The sequence below is a fragment of the Lagopus muta genome, chromosome 14, assembly GCF_023343835.1.
Source record: "Lagopus muta isolate bLagMut1 chromosome 14, bLagMut1 primary, whole genome shotgun sequence".
NCBI classification, from domain to species: Eukaryota; Metazoa; Chordata; class Aves; order Galliformes; family Phasianidae; genus Lagopus; species Lagopus muta.
The window spans coordinates 6,365,392-6,386,288 of record NC_064446.1 but is presented as its reverse complement, the minus strand read 5'-3'; the positions used below and the strand labels follow the sequence as shown (position 1 = coordinate 6,386,288).

Sequence of the window (20,897 nt, the reverse complement as noted above, 5' to 3'; positions counted from 1 at the left end):
ACTCCAGCTGTGAAGTGAACCATTTACTTAGTTTTAGTAATGATTTGAGAGGCTCATCTATAACATCACCAATACTTTTCAGTGCAGCAATCTGTCCACGTCTCCAGGAAACTATCAGGAGAAAAGAGAAAGGAGACCAAAGTGAGCAAGAAGGCTCCTTTTGTTTCCTCTCAGTTCCTTCATATCAAGACACCTTGGAATCTCAGGGCTGATTCAAGAAGGTCGTGAGATTGTGATTGTCTTGTCCTGCAAAGAAGTCCTATCTTGTTACATTAAAATAGCTGAAACCTATACATGGTATGCACATGCTCTGATCTCGTGCAGAAATTCTTCTGTGAACATGGATATTGATTATGCTGTCCCTGCTTGTTTTGTCTAATTATGTACAAATATCTTCCTCAGAAATATTCCCAGTTCTCGCTGACATAAGCAAGAATTTATGAAGGTCACCTCAGCAGGGCACAGCTTTTTCAGACATAGCTGTGGAAATCCCTGAGCAGATAGCCCCTGGCTGGTTTGGAGGAAAGGCAAAGCAAATCTGTGTTGCTGTCTGTGTAAGCTGCCATTATAGTTCGACTGCATCCTTGTTATGTTCTAAGCAGACAGAGAAACACTTAGGTTGATTTGAGCTAATTGAGTTGATCAAGTGTTGCCGATTAGTTCAGTTTGCACAAAGTCCCACTTGTCCTTGTCTTCACTTGGAACAACAGCAGTGCTAGCAAATGAATTACTGCATCAGAGCTCTTGTTAAAGATTGAGAATAGAGGGCTGTACTTTTCTATGTGAGAAGACTGACAGGCTTTTTAAAAAATTTCTCGCTTCTGAAGTTTAAAGGATCCTTAAGGCCCTTTTAACTTACTTCAGAATTGTTTCTTTTCTGTAGGCTACCAGTGTCCCAGGTGAAGAGCTTGCTGCTGCTGAGTTGCTATTGTATGCTACATTTGTCTGTTCTGCAGGTGTCAGTATTTTAGTGTATGCTAATTTTATTTTTAATTTATGTTAATTTTGCATTTATACTTTTTTATATACATGGCTCTGTTTGCCACATTCTAAAAACTTCACTAAAAAAAATCTTACATTTGCAGTATATTCTTGCTCTTCTGAGCTAATGCATGCAGAAAGGAAGTGAAAAGCACTTTACAGATATTAATGAGAAGCTGTACAACACCTCAAAGCATGAGAGAGAGAGAGAGAGAGAGAACTAATGCTCCTATTTTACAGATGGGGTAGTTGAGTCAAGAAGGCTTGAGTGTTTTGCTGTAAGTTATGCAGGAATATGAAGTTGAAGATAGAAACAGTGGCAAAATATATATTTGGATCAGGTTGCCTAGAAAGGCTGTGGATGTTCTGACTCTGGAGCACTCAAGGCCAGGCTGGATAGGGCTGGGAGCAACCTCGTCTAGTGGGAAGTGTCCCTGCTTATGGCAGGGGTTTGGAACTAGGTGATCTTAAAGTTCTTACCAAACCATTCCAACTCTAGTCCAAGTCCTGTTGTGATGGACCGTGAGTTCATGATTTCCTGGCTAAGACTGCCTGGTTCTGATGTCTGCATTCATATATCATGGACCTTCTGTACAAGTTTAATTTTCCTGACATAATTCTGAATAGCAAATAGCACAAAGCATTGCTGTTTTTAAAGCTAGAGCAAGGGAGGCCTTTAAAACTTGAGTACATTAAAACCAGAAGTATCCATACGCATCAGAAATATTCTTTCAGAAGCCCTTAGCTGTGTTGGGATCATCTGAGGAGAATGATGCATGGGTGTTTGCCTGGGCTGCCTTACAGCAGGTGGGGTGCTTACTTATCCTATTCTCCCTTGGCTAAGCTGGAATTAAAGAGTTTGGGTTGCAGCTGTCTGAATGCAAAAGCAAATTGACTGAAGTAATTTTATTTTTGTCCGTGTTATTTTTTTTTCCCGTGCAGATTCCTCTAGATGATGACAAAACAAGCTGTTCTACAATATTTGAAAATTGAAACTTGTCTTGCAACCACAGCACCAATGGAACAAAGATTCTGTTCCGAAAGCACCTTCAATCGCCTTAAAAACCTGTAGTGTTTTTGCAGTGTAGAATTAGCCTGTTTTCACTAAGGTACAGATAAATATGTAAGTGCCTTTTAAATCTGTAGCTAGGAAAGGAGCTGGTATCAAAATAGGTAAATGCAGTAAAACTCTTCTGTAGGTAAAGAACAGAAATATGGTCTTGTGCATAAAGCTGGATTTTTGTGATCTTTACTCGTGATGATAAGAACCTGTGTGTTGATTTATATTTGTCAGTTCAGTGGGACTTCCAAGGAGACCAGTACTTGTACATGGGACCTAGTTTTGCCTTAATTCGGATAAGCTTTGAAGTCATTAAAGGAGAGCTCAAAAAATAAGGCAAAATTTTAACTTCTACTTTGGAGTGGAAAAAACCCATTCCAGTAAAAATGTTATTTTTTGATAAAAACAAAAACAATTGCAAAGTGATCCGTACTTCATGTACTCCTTTTTTCTTTAAAAAAAAAAAAAAAAAAAAAGCTTCTACTCCTTTGCTACCAAATGTTTCTGCTGAAAATAGAGATATATTGAAGCCTCATGAGAGCTAACATTTGGTTATTTCACTTTTTCCTACTGCTAACTGTGTTCCCCACGTTGCAAAATGTTTAACCACCATTAGCATTGTGGGAAAAGCAGTCTATGCTTTTAAATTTTTGAGAAATATTTTGATTCTTCTCCAGTTACCTATCTGGATAACAATAATATCTTGGCGTGTTATTTCTCCTATGTTATTGCAGTACTTCTTCCTCTGTTTTCATCTCTAAAAAGTTCTGCTTCCATGTTTATGAGTAGTGCACTTCCTTAACCTTTTCTTCAAGTTCATTGCCTTTGAAATATGTTTTTTCTTGTTTTTTAGCATTTTGACAGCATTCCTTGCATAGGCACTATTGCTGTTTCTGCTTTATGTCATCAAAACTTCTGTGGGTGCTTTTATGTCATCTTTTGTGTGGTGACATGGGGGACAGGAATGTGTAGAAAAAAGTAGTACTCATCCATGTGAGCGGATGGGACATGGCCACATTTCTTCTGAGAAGATGAAGGAACCCTCAGGGGTTGGCCTTGCCCTTGTTACTGCTACAGGAGAATGGGAAGAGAGGAAGTGTGCCTCCAGGATTCTGGTTCAGGAGGCAGATAGACTTGGGTGTTAGGACTATTTCTGATCATCTTTGACCCATGGAAACGGCTAACTTTGCCTACCTGAGCAGCATGTTGTTGCCTATGTAATGCTGGGAGTAAAACAAGTGTACTGAGAATTCGGAGAAGAGTTGAGGTCTGCTTAGAAAGCCGTAGTCCAGGGTCTGAGAATTCTTATATTGCTTCTTGATTGCAAAGGCAAGTTTACCCAGCATATCCTCTTACACTTCTGTGAAGTATGCGTAGTTGTATCTGTTCAAGACTAATTGAAGAAGACTTTGAAAACATATGGGTTTAAGCAATACTTCCTGTATATAACTGTAGCGTGCTTCAGAGCGCTGTATGTTGAAATCACCATATTTCCTTCTTGTGGTAAACATACAGCACTCCAGATTACCCTATAAATAGAGCTGTCACTGGACAGGAGACGTATTTAAATTTATTCTAAGTTTGATCTTTTTGTGTTTTGGAGGTTATTTCTTACGAAAAGTTTTTATTAAGGTCCAACAAACTTATTATGGGAGAAATAGTCTCTAACAGCAGGGAAGTTGTCTAATCTGGTAGAAGCACTGTCTTACATATCACTGTGCCTAGTCAGTACTCTATTATTGCAAGTTAAGTAGTTGGCTACAGTGTCCTGCACATGGGGTATTAGAAGGGTTGTTACCTAATTTCCTCAGCAATAATGGTATGAACAGTATGCATTTTTTTTTATTATAAAAAGCTAACTAGTGCTTCCACTGAGTTAATATTTCTTCTATATAAAGTTAGCACCCGGGGGACTAACTTATAAATCAACATAAAATTAAATGGAAAATGCAATGTTGTGGAAATCTAGATTTTATTATAGAGCTGGAGACCTTGACTCAACCTGCACACCAATTTCAACTTAGTAGTAGTCTTAGCTTAGAGAAGAGAAGGCTCTGGGGAGAACTCATTGTGGCCTTCCAGTACTTCAAGGGTGTATGAACAGGAGGGGGAACGTCTGTTTACAAGAGTGGATTGTGATTGGATGAGGGGGAATTGTTTTAAACTGAGACAGGGGAGGTTTAGTTTAGATATTAGGTGGAAGTTTTTCATTCAGAGGGTGGTGAAGCACTGGAACAGGTTGCCCAAGGAGGTTGTGGAGATGTTCAAGGTCAGGCTGGATGTGGCTCTGGACAGCCTGGTCTGGTGGCTGGAAACCCTGCCCATGTCAGGGAGATTGAAACTAGATCATCATCATGGTCCTTTTCAACCCAAGCCATTCTATGATTCAATGACTGTGGCGTTCTTTATTAAAGTCAGTTGATGAGGGGGAGTACAACAACCACCAATATGCAACAAAGAGCACTAAAATAGAGTGAGAGAAAAATGAAATATATACTTCTATTAGATATATTTTGTTCCTTTGCTTCATTTTTAATTTTCAGATGATCCATCCCATGTGGTAAGCACATTGGTGCGTATAATATGGAAATAACGTGTTGGTAGCATAAGGGTAAAATAATTTAAAAAAATAAATAAACAGCCACAAACTAACAAAATATCCTGCTTTAAATATGCCATTTTCAGAACAAATAGTTGTTTTTTGGGAGAATCAAATAGGTTTTTTTGGGACATTGGCCCTAGTGAATTGGTTTGATTCACACCTTCATATTTCGGAGCAATAATTTGACTTGTGAGCCTGCTAGACAAATGATGGTAAGCTGCTGATCTTTATGGGAGCTTGTTCTTCTCAGTTTACAAGTGGGATGAAAAGTTCAATCCAACCTTTATGTTTTAATAAATAGTAAAAGCAAATAGAAAAAAAAAAGATAAATCTCTATGGGAATCAAGAGCTTTTTGACATCTCAAAGAAATGCCAATAATGGCAGTGGAAATGTCGTAAGTCAAGCCTATAAAACAAAAATTCGACGTTAGCTGAAGATATCTAAGTTAGCCTTCTTTTCCTGGGAAAAGTAAGAAGCTGCTGCTAGTAAAAGAAAACATATCTGTAATGGAAATGCAAGTCATGGCTTGGACCACTGATTGAACACCTGGTGGGAAGGCAGGGCCAAGCCAGGGAAGGTCAGGTGTATGCAATGCAGCTGAATGATTGGAAGGGTTGGAGCCGGATCCTGGAAGACCTCATTTAAGGGTTGGCAGTGAGGTAAGAGTGTTTTGCTGAAGATCTCTTTGTACCTGAGGCATTCTGAAGGTAAGCAGCTTCTTCCCTTTATTTTTGTTCCTGCTGCTGTTGTGTTTGAGTGAATCCTCACTCACTGCTGCCTGGTGCCTTGCTGCTCTGCTTTCATTGTTGCACTTTCCTTTGTGTTTCACCATCACGTCTACCTTTACAGTAAAGAAATTAGTCCTCTGAAGGCCTGGGTGCATTCTCTAACTGGCTTTTAGAATCTACACCTGAAGTCAGCATAGTAAAAATTTATTATCTTCGAGAAAACCTTCTAGGGCAAGGCCTATGTGCAGCATGAGAACGCTCAAAGGCTTTCTCTTGGATAGTGCCATGGCTTCAAGTGGACTTCTTCATGATGCAGGACTGCAGGAACTTGCCATAAGTTTAATTACCTCTTCTGGGTGCAGCTTCTTGATTAAAATATATATACATACATACATACATACACACACACATATATATATATATATATATATATATATATATATATATATATACACACATACATTTGTGAAACTGTATTGATCAGTCAGTGGCTTGTTTTAAAACTGCCCTCATCCAGAGGTTTAAAATAATCTTTAAGATCTGTAAGGCAAGGAGAGGAACTAGCATGTAAGAAAAAGTGTCAGCATAATGAACTTTGGAGACTTTTAACTGGATACTCAGGGGAGTTGAAGAGGAGGAACTTAGTCCAGAATTATAGGACTGTAAGGCTGGGAGAACCAGAGAGACCAATAGGAAGAAGTGCACAGTGCTTCTTAAAATTATTTTCTGACTTTCAGTACATAAAACTGTACAGAACAGAAATTCTTTCGCAGTGTGCCATCTGTTTTTCAGCTGCACCAGTGTGACAGGTTGCTATGTCACCTGAACGTTAGATCAGGGAATTCTACATGAATTCTAAACCATCCCAAAGTGCAGAGAGGGAGACATAGACTTCACCAGAAGAGACTGTCCTTGGCAGTCCTTGCCCTCCTGCTATGCCAGTAAGTCTCCAGAAGCCCAGGAAATTCTCAAGAGATTGTCTGTGGCAATAGCCACAATAACAAGTTTTTATACAGAGGGAAAGTGTTTGGGTGACATACTCTGGTTTAACTTGAAGCTGTAAGCAGTCCTGTATCCTGTAGGAAGGAAGAAATTCTATCCAGATGCATACAGAAGCTGAGATCTGTGGTTACTTCCTTGCATTTTTCAGTTAATTACCAAACCAAATACCATGATTCTAGCTTGTGAGAACAGAATAGGATAGCAAACGGGGTCTTGAAGGCAAAGCTGCTGAGATATTGAAGGTGGATAGCCAGAAGGCAAGTCACGTGCCTGTAAGGACATTGCTCACTTGAGTGTACAATATGTTAACTACATCTGGATTTAGCATAATCATCCTTGACTAATATGAGGAGAAGGGAGAAGGTTTAAGTGCTGAATAAATAAATTACTTAATTACATGTTATCAGAGAGGAACAGATGGTCAGTTTAGTGTGTTTTCTGACTGCTTACACTTTCAAGAGAGGATAGATTTGCATTGATTCTTGTACAAAAGATTTCCCAATGTCAATAACTCATCTATATATACATTGAACAACCTGCTACTGTTATCTTTGAGGTGTGTCTTGCTAGTGCTTGTTTTTGGTGTCTCACTGTTATCAGGAATTTACATTTCCTAAAGTTTTTCTCTTTTCCTCATACAGTAACTGTGTTTAATGCTTGTTATTCAAAAAGGTGGAGAATGGCTCAAGGTACCACACCAGAAGATGGTGGATGGCTGTCATGGATATCATGTAAAATAACATCATCCTGAAGCTGTGTTAAAATAATAATTTGCAATTCAGGTTTCACTGAAAGAAGTTGATTTCTTGTTCTTTGGAATTGTTCTGGGAAAAAAAATCTGACAGCCACCAATAAGTGCCTTTCTCAAGTTCTTGGATTCAGGTACCAGCAGGCCTTAGCAGTTGGCTTGACCTACTCTTGTTACAGTTTTTAAGCTGTGGTTACAGGTGGAGGTTTCCATATGAAAAGTGAGACAGGGACATGGTCTGATGTTTTTCTTTGGAACTGAGATGTATCTCCCCTGCATTTTTGGGTGAAAGGTTTCTATGAGTTTGTTGCAGCATCTGCCTTTCAGAACTTTGCTGTAGACTAAACTTGGTGTGGTAGAATTGAGTGCAGGTGAGTTTTTTCTTCAAATCTTTTTCATTTCACTTTACCAATCTTTTCCTTATGAGAGATAGTATGGGAAAATTAAGTGGAAAGAGTGCTTCAGTTTTAACACATTATTCTTCCTCTAAATGAGGAGGAACAAACCAGGATTTATTTTTGTATTGGAGTACTTTATTAAGAGAAAATAAACAGCAAAATGGAAATTCCCTCGTGTTTTGAAGATAACAGCAGTACAGAACAGGATCGTCACTGTCTTCTCCCACAGCACTAAATACTTTTTTTATCACCTGTTGCTGTTTTTGAAAGTAGCACTTGTACCTCCTTGCTCCCTGTGAGTGAACATCAAAAGTGAACACAGTAACAAATGTTTGAGCAGAAATGTTCAAATGCCGAGTTTGAATTCAGAGTCCATTCTCAGAACTAGCTCGATTCATTAATATTTAGCTTTCTTGTATTAATCACTTCTTTGCTTACTATTTGTTCCAAGATTTTTTTCTATAACATTTTTTAATAGTTTGGTTTCAATTCTGAGCTAAAATCTGATACAGAATTTAGAAAAAGGAATTAATTACCAGGAAAACATTGGGCAGGAATAAGTGCTAATACCAGATAATCGTACTCTTGTCAGCACCCTTAACTCCCCTAGTTCTGCTCCTTGACATGAGTATTGTGGCCCTAAACATGAGGGAGGGCCTTAATATTCAGGACTGATGTGTGCTAGGTACATGTGCCTGGTATATTCCGGTTGTCTAGTGTGCCTCAAGACAGCACCATAAACACAGAGTAGCATTTACTATCATGAATTAGATTAATTCATTTGTGTGATGGACTCTTAACTGAGTTTGTGTTCCTGCATTAGCCATGGGAATTATACTAGATAATTTCCAAAGGTCCCTTCCAACACCTATGATTCTGTGAATTAACTGAAAATGGGATTATATCAATGAGTAACAGGAAGAGGAAAGCTCTGTTAGCTACTGTTTGCAACCAAAAGTTCTTCAAATGCCTTGCTTGGTATTAGATAAACATTAAAATAGAATTTGCTGTGACTTTTAATTGGATGACACAGTGGATTTCTGAGCTGTATCCAAAGGGCAGTGAGGAAGCATTCTGTTGTTTGCTACTTTTCTCTCCCCGTCCAGTTTTATATAACTGACAGCCTTCAGTCTTGTCAATTGCAAAACACCCAAGTAGGGAAGGAGGTAGGGAGCGTGGCAACTTTGAGTCTCAAAACAGCTTTTGAATGATGAAAGACAGATAGGTTGTCTATTTTTTGATAGGAATGTGTTGAGGAGAACATACTGAACAGCTAATGCCCCAGTGAATCCACAAGGACTTAGAGTGACTTGACATGTCAGTGAAAGCTGTCAAACTCCTATCAAAAGGACAGATCTCTGTGGGATTTGTATTCCTCGTGCCTGCCTTGGTAAGAAGGCTTCACAGCACTGGAAGGCTAGGAGTAGTGGAAACTAATGAAGAGAACACAGACACCTAAAATACAGTTAAGCATTGATAGTAGTCTGTGAACTCTAGTCTTCAGGACTCTGAAACTTTTTTTTATTCTAAAATTCTAAAAATCTGCATACAATTTGAATGAAATTGAATATGTTTCAGAGCTCAAGCAGCATGTCTTCAATCTGAAGCAAAATGGAGATGAATTTCAATTAGATGTTCCCATTATAATCTATCTCCACCTGTAGTTTTCATCAAAATTGCAAGTAAATGTGATAAAATACATGATCAGGATTTGCCCACTAGCAGCAGTATGCCTATTCTTTTTTTAAAAGGAGAAAAGGAAAATAATTAGCCTGATGCATGCGTACACTCATGCAAATAGATGTATATAAGAGCTTCTAACAGCGAATAACTTCAATTGTGATGGGTAATTTGTATGGGGCTTATAAGTAGATCTGTATGTATGTGTTATGTGAATGTAATACATCTAATGGTTTACATTCCTTTCATCTTTGTGATAATGATACAGGTTACTAATTAGGTTGATAAAGCAAAGCGTTTCATAAGAGGTATTGTGATGGTTGCAGAGTAGTCAGCTATGCAAAAATGTCGGTTTTGTAGTGATGATTTGTTCTGAGCTTCATTTGATGGTAATTTCTTACGCACCAACTCACAAACTGAATTCTAGAGTAGCAGTGTTACCTCAGGCTTACTGCCTGCTCACAGTGCATCAATGGCAACGACTTGCTGCTGCAGTGAAGTTCTTCTGCCTTTCTGGAGCTATTGGTGTACTGGGATGTTGTGATGCTCTGCACTGAACATCGCCCTACTATGGCTTCACGTGCATCTGGTGCCTAACACGTGTCATTTTCTCAGTCAGGAAGCTCCACACAGATGATGATAAGATAGATTGTTTTCATCCCTTATTGCTGTTTTATGCAAAGATCTTAAAGATCAGTGTGCACATGACACACAGTTTTTAAACGAGCTGTTACCCAGGCTTCTGTTTCAAGTGGTACCAACTTCAAATACATGTTGAGAGAACTTGGTATCTTGTATTCATAAGATGGCAGTTTTGTTAATTGGTTTCATATTGATTGGGTAAAAAAAAAAAAAACAACAACAACCAAAAAACTTCTATCAGTATCAGGAGTGCTTGCTTGTCTGTCGTCTTTTTCTATGAACGTCATTAGAGGTGTAGCTTACTGCCCTTACCCTGTCTTAGGAGTTTAGGAGTTTGTAAGTGTAGTATGCTAATACTGTTGAGTTTCTGTGTGATTTTGGTTGGAGCACATGGGACTTAATAGTGTTTGTCTATGACACAATGTTTAAGGAGGAAAAAAGTGAATTACTGAATACTACAGTGCTGTTCAATGAATGTGGTGTATTCAGATCAGCTGTGGTGATAGGAAAGAAGGGTGGACTTAGCTTTGGCTCTGTGTTGAGAGGAGAAGGGTAACTGTTGGGCTGTAATGTGTGGAGATGGAGATATTCAATTAGGTTAATGAAGTGTTCCCTGTTCAGAGAGACTTGACAGAGCTCTCGAGTTTGATGGTGATTCTGTTTAGAAGGATGGGGAGTATTAAGTGGAAGATGTAAATTGCTGTATTTTAGGGAGAGAGACTGGGTAACTTTGGAGTGCTGCGTAAGCGCTGCATGGGAGACTGCATCACATCTAACGTAGGAGTAAGTTTTTGGATTTTAGTGTAGTTTGTTTTTCATGTGCCTGATAAGGAAGATGGAGCTGACTCTCTCTGCTTCTGAATAAGCTGGCACTTAATTTCAACCTTCTTCTATTTTCATTGTGGAACTTAAGAAAATGGCGTGTCCTTCTACTTGATATCACAGGATGAATGTTTAGTTCTGGGCTGCTGCTGTTGAGACACTAATCTTTCCATCCCTCTTTCCTCTGTGATAAATGCAGCAGCCCCACTGATGGGTCACTTAACTGGAAGGTCTTATTTAGAGGAGGGGCATGGTGCAGGTGCAGAGTGCTTGAATCACGGCTCTGCCAACTGCTGACACACACTGATAATAGACTTCTTGTCAAGCAACAGCTGTTAGAGAAAAATCAGGTAAGCTTAAGTGAGTGTGTCTATCTTTAGTTTAGGCTGCTGTGAGCAAAATTCACCTGTGGGATTGTGGATTAAATGAGAAGAATTCACATTCCAGTGTATGCATGATAAACTTTTAGAGATGACAGGAACCTCAGTAATGGCAACTGGGGAAGCAGGAAGATAAGGCAGGCATTCATCTTAGCTTTGCCATCTGGAATATAGATGTTCAAGTTGTGACACACTGGCAGAGGGATGTTCGGGGTTTCTTTTGGATTCCAGGACTAATCAAGTGATCCCTCACAGGAGACATACATCAGGTAAAAGTGGGAAGGAGAGAAGAAAGGATTGAAAAAGTTAAAATGAAAAAATAAATTGTAGTTCTTGACTGCACCTAAGTAAGTAGTGGCAACCAAGTAGTTCTGGGGGGCCTTTCTGCCGATAATGAAGCTGTGTGTCTATCCTGCCGTGAAGGTTTTTCCCAGATACCCTCTGGGTGCTGCAGCCAGGTCAGAGTAAGCAGCTGCTCTGCTTCTACTGGGCAACAGGGCATCCTGCTGACAGTGGGCTGCTGGCCAACTGACCTAAGTTGTACGCTGGGGGCAAGTGATTGCTGCTTTTATACCTTTTCGTATGCTAAGTTTGGTCACTTAAAACTAGTTAAATATGAATCTGGTTCATGATGAACTTGTGGATATATCACCTCATTTTCAATGCCTGCTACCTTGTTGTCCTTGAGTTTATTCAGAACTTGTATTTCTTTTGTCTCTGTGAGTCGCTGGTGTCACTGGAGTTTCACAGGGGTAGGGGATATTGCCAATCCCTAGTCTGTTATACTGGGACTGGCACCTCCTGCATGCTGCAGGAATGTACATAGGGATTCTGGTCTTGGAGGACACCCCCAGCCCTGCCCCCATTTGTGATGTGACTGTCATCAGCCCATTTTCCTTAAAGAATAATGCGTCAATGGCGTATCTTCATTGAGTCAACTGTTGCTTAGAAAACCCTACGCAAACCAATAGTAAGGAAGCAAAGTATGAAATCAGAGGCCCTGAGGCAGCACTGGTAGTATATAGTGATGGCTTTCATGCTGCCCTTCAAATTAAAGATTTAATAATAATAATAATATATAGCACAATCATCTGGCTGAGGGAGAGAAAAGAGCATTGCTACAGAAGCAATGAGCAGCAAGATTTTTCTGAGGTCGGAAGCTTAGTGGGAGTCAGAAAAACACTGGACAAATCTTCCAGAGTTAGCAGAGAACATATTTAAAGGATAAAGTGGGGCTTTAGAAGGAGTAGTAATTGTACACTTTAGATGAAATTTTATTAGAGTTCATGAAGATCATGTCTGTACTGTTGCCTTTGAGATGTTTTCTATTCTCACTGGTGTACTGTTGGTATGCGATCAAATGAAAATACTGGAATAAGACAACTGTGGATCTAACTGTGTATATCATCTTCCACTCTTAGCCTTGGGTTATGCTTTTAGGTTTTGATGTATCATACGGATGCATATATATTTTTCTCTTGACAAGTTGTGTCAATAACTAAAGCAAAAATGGAAATCCTGTTTCTTTCACTTCATCAGTGAAAGAATGTCAATTGGAAATTACTTGAACCAAACACCCTTACACCAGTAGAAGAGATGTGAACTCAGTGATAACAACTAACAGGAGAAAGTGGGGAAGTATTAGCAGCAGAATGTAAATTAAGGTGTTGGTAGTGACTCATAAACACTAAGAACGTTCAAGGACAAGGTTAGACCTAAGTGCTCAAGGTAGAAAGAACTTTCTTGAGTTATTTCAAATGACCTACAAGTTCACAGCATGAATCATTGTGAAATGGTTTTGATGTCTCTCACTGTTGAAAACAAATTTCTCTCAAATCACCCTCAGCTATTAATATGCAGAATAAAGGGTGACAGAGGATGCCCCAGATTGCTGGCAGTATGACCTGCATTGATAGTCTTAGCTTTCTCTGGAATGCATCTGAATGGATTTTGTTTAGGTAGAAATGGTTGGGTTGGGTTAGCATTTCCTAAAAATCCTACTAAACTTTGTGTTGTCAGAATAGGAACGGTTCTGTCTGGGTTTGGTACACTGAACTTATAAAAATAAGATCCAAATTTTGGTTGTTTCATTTTCTGTCATTCCAAAATTGTGGCTAGTGAAAAAATGGATTTAGTAGATAAGTGTTATGGTGGTTTTTTAATTTTTCAGATCCGTAATCTGATGTGTTTTTGCTACTAAGAGGAGAAGACAACTCCCAGTGAGAAAGTACAGGAAATTAAGTATGCTGCTATTGAAATGTTGGTACCAAGATTTTATTTCACTTTTGTCCTCTTCTTGTTCCTGGCAATGTAAAAGTAGATGATGTAGAAATATTTCAGACAGTTAAATTATAGGAAAAAATTAATGCTTCCTTTTCTTTGTCCTTCATTTGGGAGGGGGAAAGAAGTTGAATGGGAGAGATTTCAGTGATTCAAAATTTTGAGTCTTCCTTCCTAAATACAGGTCTCGAGGCTTGTGCTGTATTCCTCAGGGGTTGGTGCTGTGTCCAGTCTTGTTCACCATCTTCATCAGTGACATTGATGAGGGGATAATGTCCACCCTCAGCAAGTTGGCTGATGTTATGAAGCTGGGAAGGATGGCTGACACACCTGAAGGCTGTGCTGCCATTCAGCGAGACCTGAAGATGGTTGGGCAGAGAGGAACCAGCTGAGGTTTAACAAAAGCAAGCGTAGAGACTTGCACTTAGGGAGGAATAACTACATGCATCAGTACAGGTTGGGGAGTTACCTGCCTGAGTGGAGCTCTGCAGAGAGTCCTGGTGGACGACAGATTGGCTGTAAGCCAGCAGTGTGCCCTGGTGGCCGAGAAAGCCAATAGTATCTTGGAGTGCATTAAGAGCATGGCCAGCAGGTTGAGGGAGGTGATCCCACCCCTCTGCTCTGCCCTGGTCAGGCCTTGTCTGGGGTACTGTGTCCAGTTCTGGTCTCCCCAATACAAAAAAGACAGGGATCTCTTGGAGAGAGGCCAGCGGAGGGCCACAAAGATGATAAAAGGGCCTGGAGCATCTCTCCTATGAGGGAAGGCTGGGTGACCTGGATCTGTTCAGACTTGAGAAAAGAAGACTGAGAGTGGATCTGATAGATATTTATAAATATCTAGGATGCAGAAGGCAGAGGGAGCATGGCCAGACTTTCCAGCAGTCTGTGGGACAGAACAGGGGGAAACAGCCACAAACTGAAGCGTAGGAAGTTCTGCACAAATGTGTGCAAGAATTTCTTCACAGTAAGAGTGACAGAGTACTGGAACAGGCTGCTCAAAGAGGTTATGAAGTCTACTTCTCTGGAGAAGTTCAAGACCCACCTGTATGCCTACCTTTGCAACCTGGTTTAGGGAGCCTGCTTTGGCAGGGGAGTTGGACTCGATATCTAGTAGTCCCTTCCAACTCCTTCAGTTTTGTGATACTGGGATTCTGCTTTTAAATCTTCCTGCCTATAGTAAGTAACAAAAAAAAAAAAAGAAAAAAAGAAAAGTGGTGGTTGTGGAGGTTGTTTGTTTTACATAATTCAGAAAGGCAGTTTCTTGATGCCTTCTGTCCTGCATGACAAACACAGGTCTGTTGAGAAATTCATTATGGGACCTAGTTCAATATAGCCTCTTCACATCTTGCAGTTGTTTTCAAATCCTTTAATCTCAGCACTTCTGAAGAGTTGATTTTGGCTCATGGCTCTTCTGCTGCAAGGTGTTTATTTAAACTGGCCAGCTCCAACAGTTAATGCAGCATCTCTGAAACTGCCAGTGAGCCTAAATTAAGTTGTCAGAGTCAACATACAGATCTAGTGAGCCTATTAAAATCTTAATAACTTTTAAAATTGAGCTCTGGGTAGCAAACGTTGTCCTGTGCATTAGATTTTGAGTAGATAAATCCATTAATCTGTGTTTTATTGTTTTCTTTTTTCTTTGTCTCTGAAAGTGGAGATAAAAGGAATTTTTAGAAATGCATTGAGGGCCTCTAATATTGGAATATCACAAAGGACTCGTCCTTGAACCGTATGCTGCTCATCCAAATAAAGGAAAACTTTCTGCTTTTTGTTGGTTCTCCATACTACGGGTGTTTGGATTTTTGTCCCTGAGTGAGCGCCTGTTGGTTTTAATGAGGCAATAGTGTGGAGAAAACAGCTGTAGTTCTTGTTTGTTGCCTATTGCTTCAGAGCCTGTAGTGCATTCTGAAGTTAGGAAAGGAGCTGTCAATTGCATTTATAATCAGCATTTTATTGTCTCATCTCAGTTCTGTGTGTGAGGACATTCTTTGAGTCCAGTAAAGTTATGTTTTTTTCTTCCTCTTCTTCTTTTCAATAAAGTGACACATAACTGACAGGTGGCAATGTCTATGATGCACTGCTGTAAATTAGAATTTCCTCCTTCCATTTACTCTGAACTGGAAGGAAAATTCTTTTTCTGCAACAGTTCTCACGTAGCACTTAAGTTCTCCTTCATTAATAGATGTGAGTGGGAGGTCAAAATTGAACTTTTTAATGGGAACAAAGTTGCAGCCTTAATTATGGAGGAAATTGTAGATTACTCATAATAATCAACTGAAATTTGAACGTTAAGTTTGACTGACAGAAAAACATCTGTCATTATTATTACTATGTGTAAGACCAAATCCATTTGCAGACAAGTACTGAGTGATTAGACAGTACTAGGGGAAGTAAAAGGACTTTTATGTGAAACTCCTTGTAATTCTTTTCTTTCAAGAAGGATAATTAGTGGCCTTTTGGATTTTCAGCCAGTTGCAAAGCTCTCTGAAAGCAAATTAAATAAAACTGAACGTGGTCATTTATGACAGCAGTAACTAAAATGAGCCCTTCTGCTCAAGTATACTGTGATCTTGGCGCTGTCTTTTATCTCAGTGTGAAATGAATATTAGCTCAGAATCTTTTATTTGTACACCAATTAATAACTAAAGAAAATGTAAAAGATGTGGTATGTGTAACACATGTTTGTAATGAAGAACTAGAAATATAAATGTGATGCAATACAGTTGTCAATTCCTCTAGGGTGGCATTTCAATCTGTGCTCTGATCTTTGCAGAGAAATGTAAAATGTAAATTCATTGCAGATAGCCAACAATGTGGTGATTTGAGGGAGTCAACACTGCTAACTATGGAGTATAGGCCAGTCTCCATGATAATGGAGTAAATGCTTTCAGCTGTGGTTCAAAATGCTACTGATTTCTCAGAGCTACTTAAAGTAAATTCTTGTTCCTTAGTACTAAAGGATGAACTTGGCTTCTGGTCTTTAAAACAAGCAAGTATTGTCCACTAAGCAGTCCAGATGCCAGCACTTTGACATAACTTAAAAAAAATTAAAGCTCATTTGTCAAGAAATCTTAATCAGAAGATATTAACAACACTGTCTTTCTATGGTTTCTAGAATGGCAGTATGCTAATCTAATTGAGCACTAAGATATTTTTGTGTTTTTTTCCCCACATTTCTTCTAGTAACTAAAATAAGAATATCTGCAGCATTTGTGTCGTAGCAGACAGCCCAACCCTCTGCTTTCTTAGTTTTCAAATTTGTGTAACAATTAGTAGATAGCATGGCTCCTTAGATTGGGAGCCTGTTTTGGGTACAAATGCACTACCTGTAGCTGATAAATTATGTCCAAATCTCTTAGAACCTAAGTATAAAACACTCTTTTGGTAGTGAAATAGGGCAGTTGACTGGAATTGAAGGAGACAGAAGTGATTAAGCAATTTGCCTCAGTATAGCTGTACAGAGACTTCCTTTGCTACCTTTTAGTTATCCTCAAGTTTGGACACAGAAAACTATTTGGTATGGGACAAAGTGAAGGCGGGGGTGCCACAGATGAGAATAGTCTTAGCTTGACTTTAAGCGTCAGTGAATTAGCTTGAGTTTAAGTGTGAAATGAGATATGAGAAATTTTAGAAAAGTTAACTGTGTAACAGTTTGTGAAACAGAGTCTGCTAGCACTGCATAGCACTTGGGGCGGGGGGAGGGGGAGTCCACAATTTATTGGAGGATCTCCAAGCAGCTTGCAAATATCCATTAATTAACTCTCAGTGGGTAATGACACAAAGATCATTTCACTTGTTTTGGAATCAGAAATGAGTTGCTGTTAATTTGTAGATCAACTTTGCTACCATCTGTTAAAAGCAGAAAAGAATGTAGAGCTTAAGGAAAAAGCATTTATTTGCTGTCAGGACACCCATACGCAGAATGTAACCAACTGAACTTGATTTTCAACTGGAAAAAAAAAAAAAAATCCTAAGATACTTAGTTGTTGTGTGTTTATAAAGATCTTCATAGTCCAGATTTTGCATTGTCTGACTCTATATGTGAAGATGGGGCTTTCCAAACAGACCACACAGCCAGAAGAGGTCAGAAGTTACAAGGGACTTCTTTGGCTTCTTGAACCTCTGAGCCTTTGCTGTTTTTCAAATTACTTTATGGATGTCCATCCCCAGCTGCTGTTTTGGGCTGTTATCTTTACACTACTGACATGTCACACATAAACTTGCCTATCATTACTGTGATACTTTGTACATGATGAAGGCTGACTTTAATGAGGCTCTATTTTTTCAATTTATTGTTTCTCCAGAACTTTTGTCTGTAAATATTGAAATCTTTAGTGAAGTACGTAACTGGCTGTGGCTTTCTGATTGCAAGAACCTGCAAAGGCGTGTGCTTCTTGTCTCTTAAGGACGTGATTGTGTGCTAATCGCCCTAATTTTTTGCATATGTAAGGCTGTTTAGTCAGAATTTGTTTTAGCCACTGTTCCTAGAACCATCACTTTACTACTCACAACATATCAGTTAAATTGGATGAAAGGTAAATTCTTATTATTTGAAAGTCTGTGTCAAAGAAACCAAAAAACATTTAACACAAAATACTGTGCACGTTTTTAGTGAAGACTTAGGTCAGCTGCCTGGATAATATTTGATGTCAGCCAGTGTGAATGTGCAATGAAAACAATCTAATTTTCTCTAGAATTGAAGAACTCATGTCCTTGATACAGGTGAAGTGTTTTTTTGTTTAAATTGAGAATCACAGTACAGAAATATGCAGCTTTGTGGTTTTGGGGTGTTTTTTTTTTTTTTTTTTTTTTTTTTTTTTTTTTTTTTTTTGTTGGTTGTTTTGTTTATTTTCTACAGTCATTCACAGAAATATACATCTGCCTTCCTCTTCTGTTTCTCCAGGTTTGATTAGAAGCCTGCTATATTGTGGGGAGAACAATTGGGATGAAGTGTATGGTTATTACAACTAACCACAGGGGAAAATCCTGTTCCTGATATGATCTTTGAAGGTACACAGTTTTTTTTCTTGTGGTTTTTTTTTTTCTTCTTTTTTCTCTGTGCTGCTAAGAGAAGCATCGATGCTCAACACATTTTAAGAACTGGAGGTGGGGAGAGGCACACGCATCTCGAGTCATTGAAGGAAGGCAAATAAATATAAAGGTGCTTTCTTCAGGAAGTTAGAAAAATATGTAATAGCTGAAAGGGAGAGGATTGAATAGCTGTAAAAGTTCAAGTGAAATGATATGATAAAGATTCTGACTGCCTTTTAATGATGACAATTAAGATTTATGTTATCACTTTCTACTTGCTATTGACATTCATATGCTTTTTGTCAACTTAGTAATTCTCAACTTCAATCACTTAAGAGAATTTTATGGAAAGATCTTCCCCTTGTTAGTGTGTGAATGTGTGAAGTTGGATTTCTAATAAATCTACACTCCACAGTAGAAGTAAGCTGCCAAGCCATTTTGTTTTTAGCTCATACTATGGCAAATGTGGCTTGTTAAAATATTTTTTCAGACTTACAATGTCCAAGTTCATCCATTCACCACTTGGTGCCACTCTAGCTTTACGAACTGCACTTTCACTGGCATCACAGATTTTTTTTCTTCTTAGTTTTCGATGTGTTGTCTAAAATACAAAACTCAGAACAACCCTCTTTCAGTTATGGGTCTCTGAGTCAAAGTGAACGGCGGCTGATGGACAGTTTTCTGATATTGCTCAGAATGGGAAGGATATGGTGGTATCTGTATTAGGGATTGAAAACTGAATATATGGAGAGATGAGAGTACAGCAGGTTTTTGTTTTCTAATGCTGCTGTCACTTCAAACCTGAAGCTAGACTAAAACATTTCAGTGATTGCTCCAAGTCTGTCCTTTTCCTGATGAGGAAGAGAGAGAGAGCTGTTGAGTGCATACAGGCATTTACATGTAGATTTCAGAGAACTATAGCATGTGTTGCTTACTGTGTTTAATTACATCCTGTATAGCACGTATGCGTTCTTGGACTTTAGGATCTTGATCAGCAAAGTGTTGTGCAATAAGGGTCTTTCCTCTGCAGACAATTCCATCTTTGTTTTGTTTCTCAAGGTGTGCAATAATGTGTAAGGAGATGAGTAATCTTTTTCAAAGGGTACAAAGCAGTTGGAAGCCATGCTGATGCAAGAAATGTTTTCTGCACCTATGAAGTGAACAGTGGTGGTAAAAAGATGATCAGTTCTTAAAAAGTAAATGTCCTTATTTGCACATTGAAGACAGGATTCCACTATCTTTTTAAATGGTTGAGAAACTGAACTGAAACAGTTTGTGGCAATAAGAAGCTATTAGACTAGCTGGACAGGAAGTGTCCAACTTTGTATGGGAACATTAGAAGAGTCAAGATAAGGGTGGGAGAAAAGCTGGTACTGTCATGCAAGAGGCTGTGAGTTCTATGTGTTTGGAGTGAAGAACTCAGAAAAAAATTGCATCTGGACTTCGGAGTGCAGGCAGGAGAAATGACCAGATTAAATTGAAGAAAGAATCGTGGTCAGGAATAAGAGCTTACAATGATTTTATGGCGTGTCCTCTCACCCTCTTCCCTCTGTCCTATCCTTATCAGTCCACTCTGTTAACCTTCTCTCTGTTTACTTGGGCACTGCTTTGTACACACTTGATGTTAAAAGAGAGAATCTGGATCATTTAATTTTCCTGTAAGGTGAAGTACTGAGATCAGGTGTGTGGCTAATGAGCAGCAGGAAGTAATGTGTTCTGTAAAAAGATGTGAAATAAATACATATGGGAACAGAATAAAGTCTCAGAAATAACCTTAATTCCCATATCTGGCTGAACTTGCCAGAACTCCAAATCCCCAAAACAACAAATCAACTTAAAAAATCAAATTGTAAATCTTGAACCTGGGTACTAGCTTAATAGCACTATTCCTGGAGAAACAGCAAAGGGCCTTTAGTGGTAAGAGAAATTAAGTTACTGTAAGAGAAGAATTGCAGTTATTCTTTTTCTGATACTACTCAGAATTGATGGTTCTGTCATAAATGCTTGTCTCTCTTGCGTGCACTCCTTTACAGTTAAGGCTTGATTGGAACTGCTTACGTCAGGTGAACCTGTCATCCCACCACATTATTATTACTTGTTCTACACATTATGTCACATACAACATTATTCTGAAACGATATACCTCCATTGCAGATCCATGCAGAAGGGAAGAGAAATGTGGTACAGAGTAGGGTGTCTTGCACAGCTAGAATTTTTTTAATTATTATTATTTTTTTTACTTTTTGGATTAAATAAGTTGTCCTAGCTCATTGTGCAAACTGATCTATACAAGTTGGTGATAATTACAATTACACTGGGATGATCCACACAAGAAGGCCAGAGATTTTAGAACTGGAGAGCAGCTGTTGATGTAACTGATGTATCAAAAGTTCAGCTTTAATGGTGAGCATTACAGAAGAGTGAGGTTCCATTTGGCTAGCACTCAGGAGAGACACAGGGTGGTGGTGCCAGATGGGTAGACATCTGCTCTTAAGGCCAGTGCTCCGATTATCTTTTGGAGTCTTCAAATCCTTTGACCACT

The 20,897-nt window shown here is 38.9% G+C and overlaps 1 long non-coding RNA gene across 1 annotated transcript in view; it reads left to right on the top strand.

The window, feature by feature from the left end:
• Positions 1-5,261: 5,261 nt before the first annotated feature.
• The window catches only part of LOC125700418 (uncharacterized), a 37,476-nt gene continuing 21,840 nt past the window's right edge, over positions 5,262-20,897 (top strand). Inside the window, exons 1-2 of the long non-coding RNA XR_007379925.1 lie at positions 5,262-5,351; positions 18,228-18,334. This is a non-coding gene — a long non-coding RNA (uncharacterized LOC125700418). The remainder of the gene's footprint in view (positions 5,352-18,227; positions 18,335-20,897) is intronic.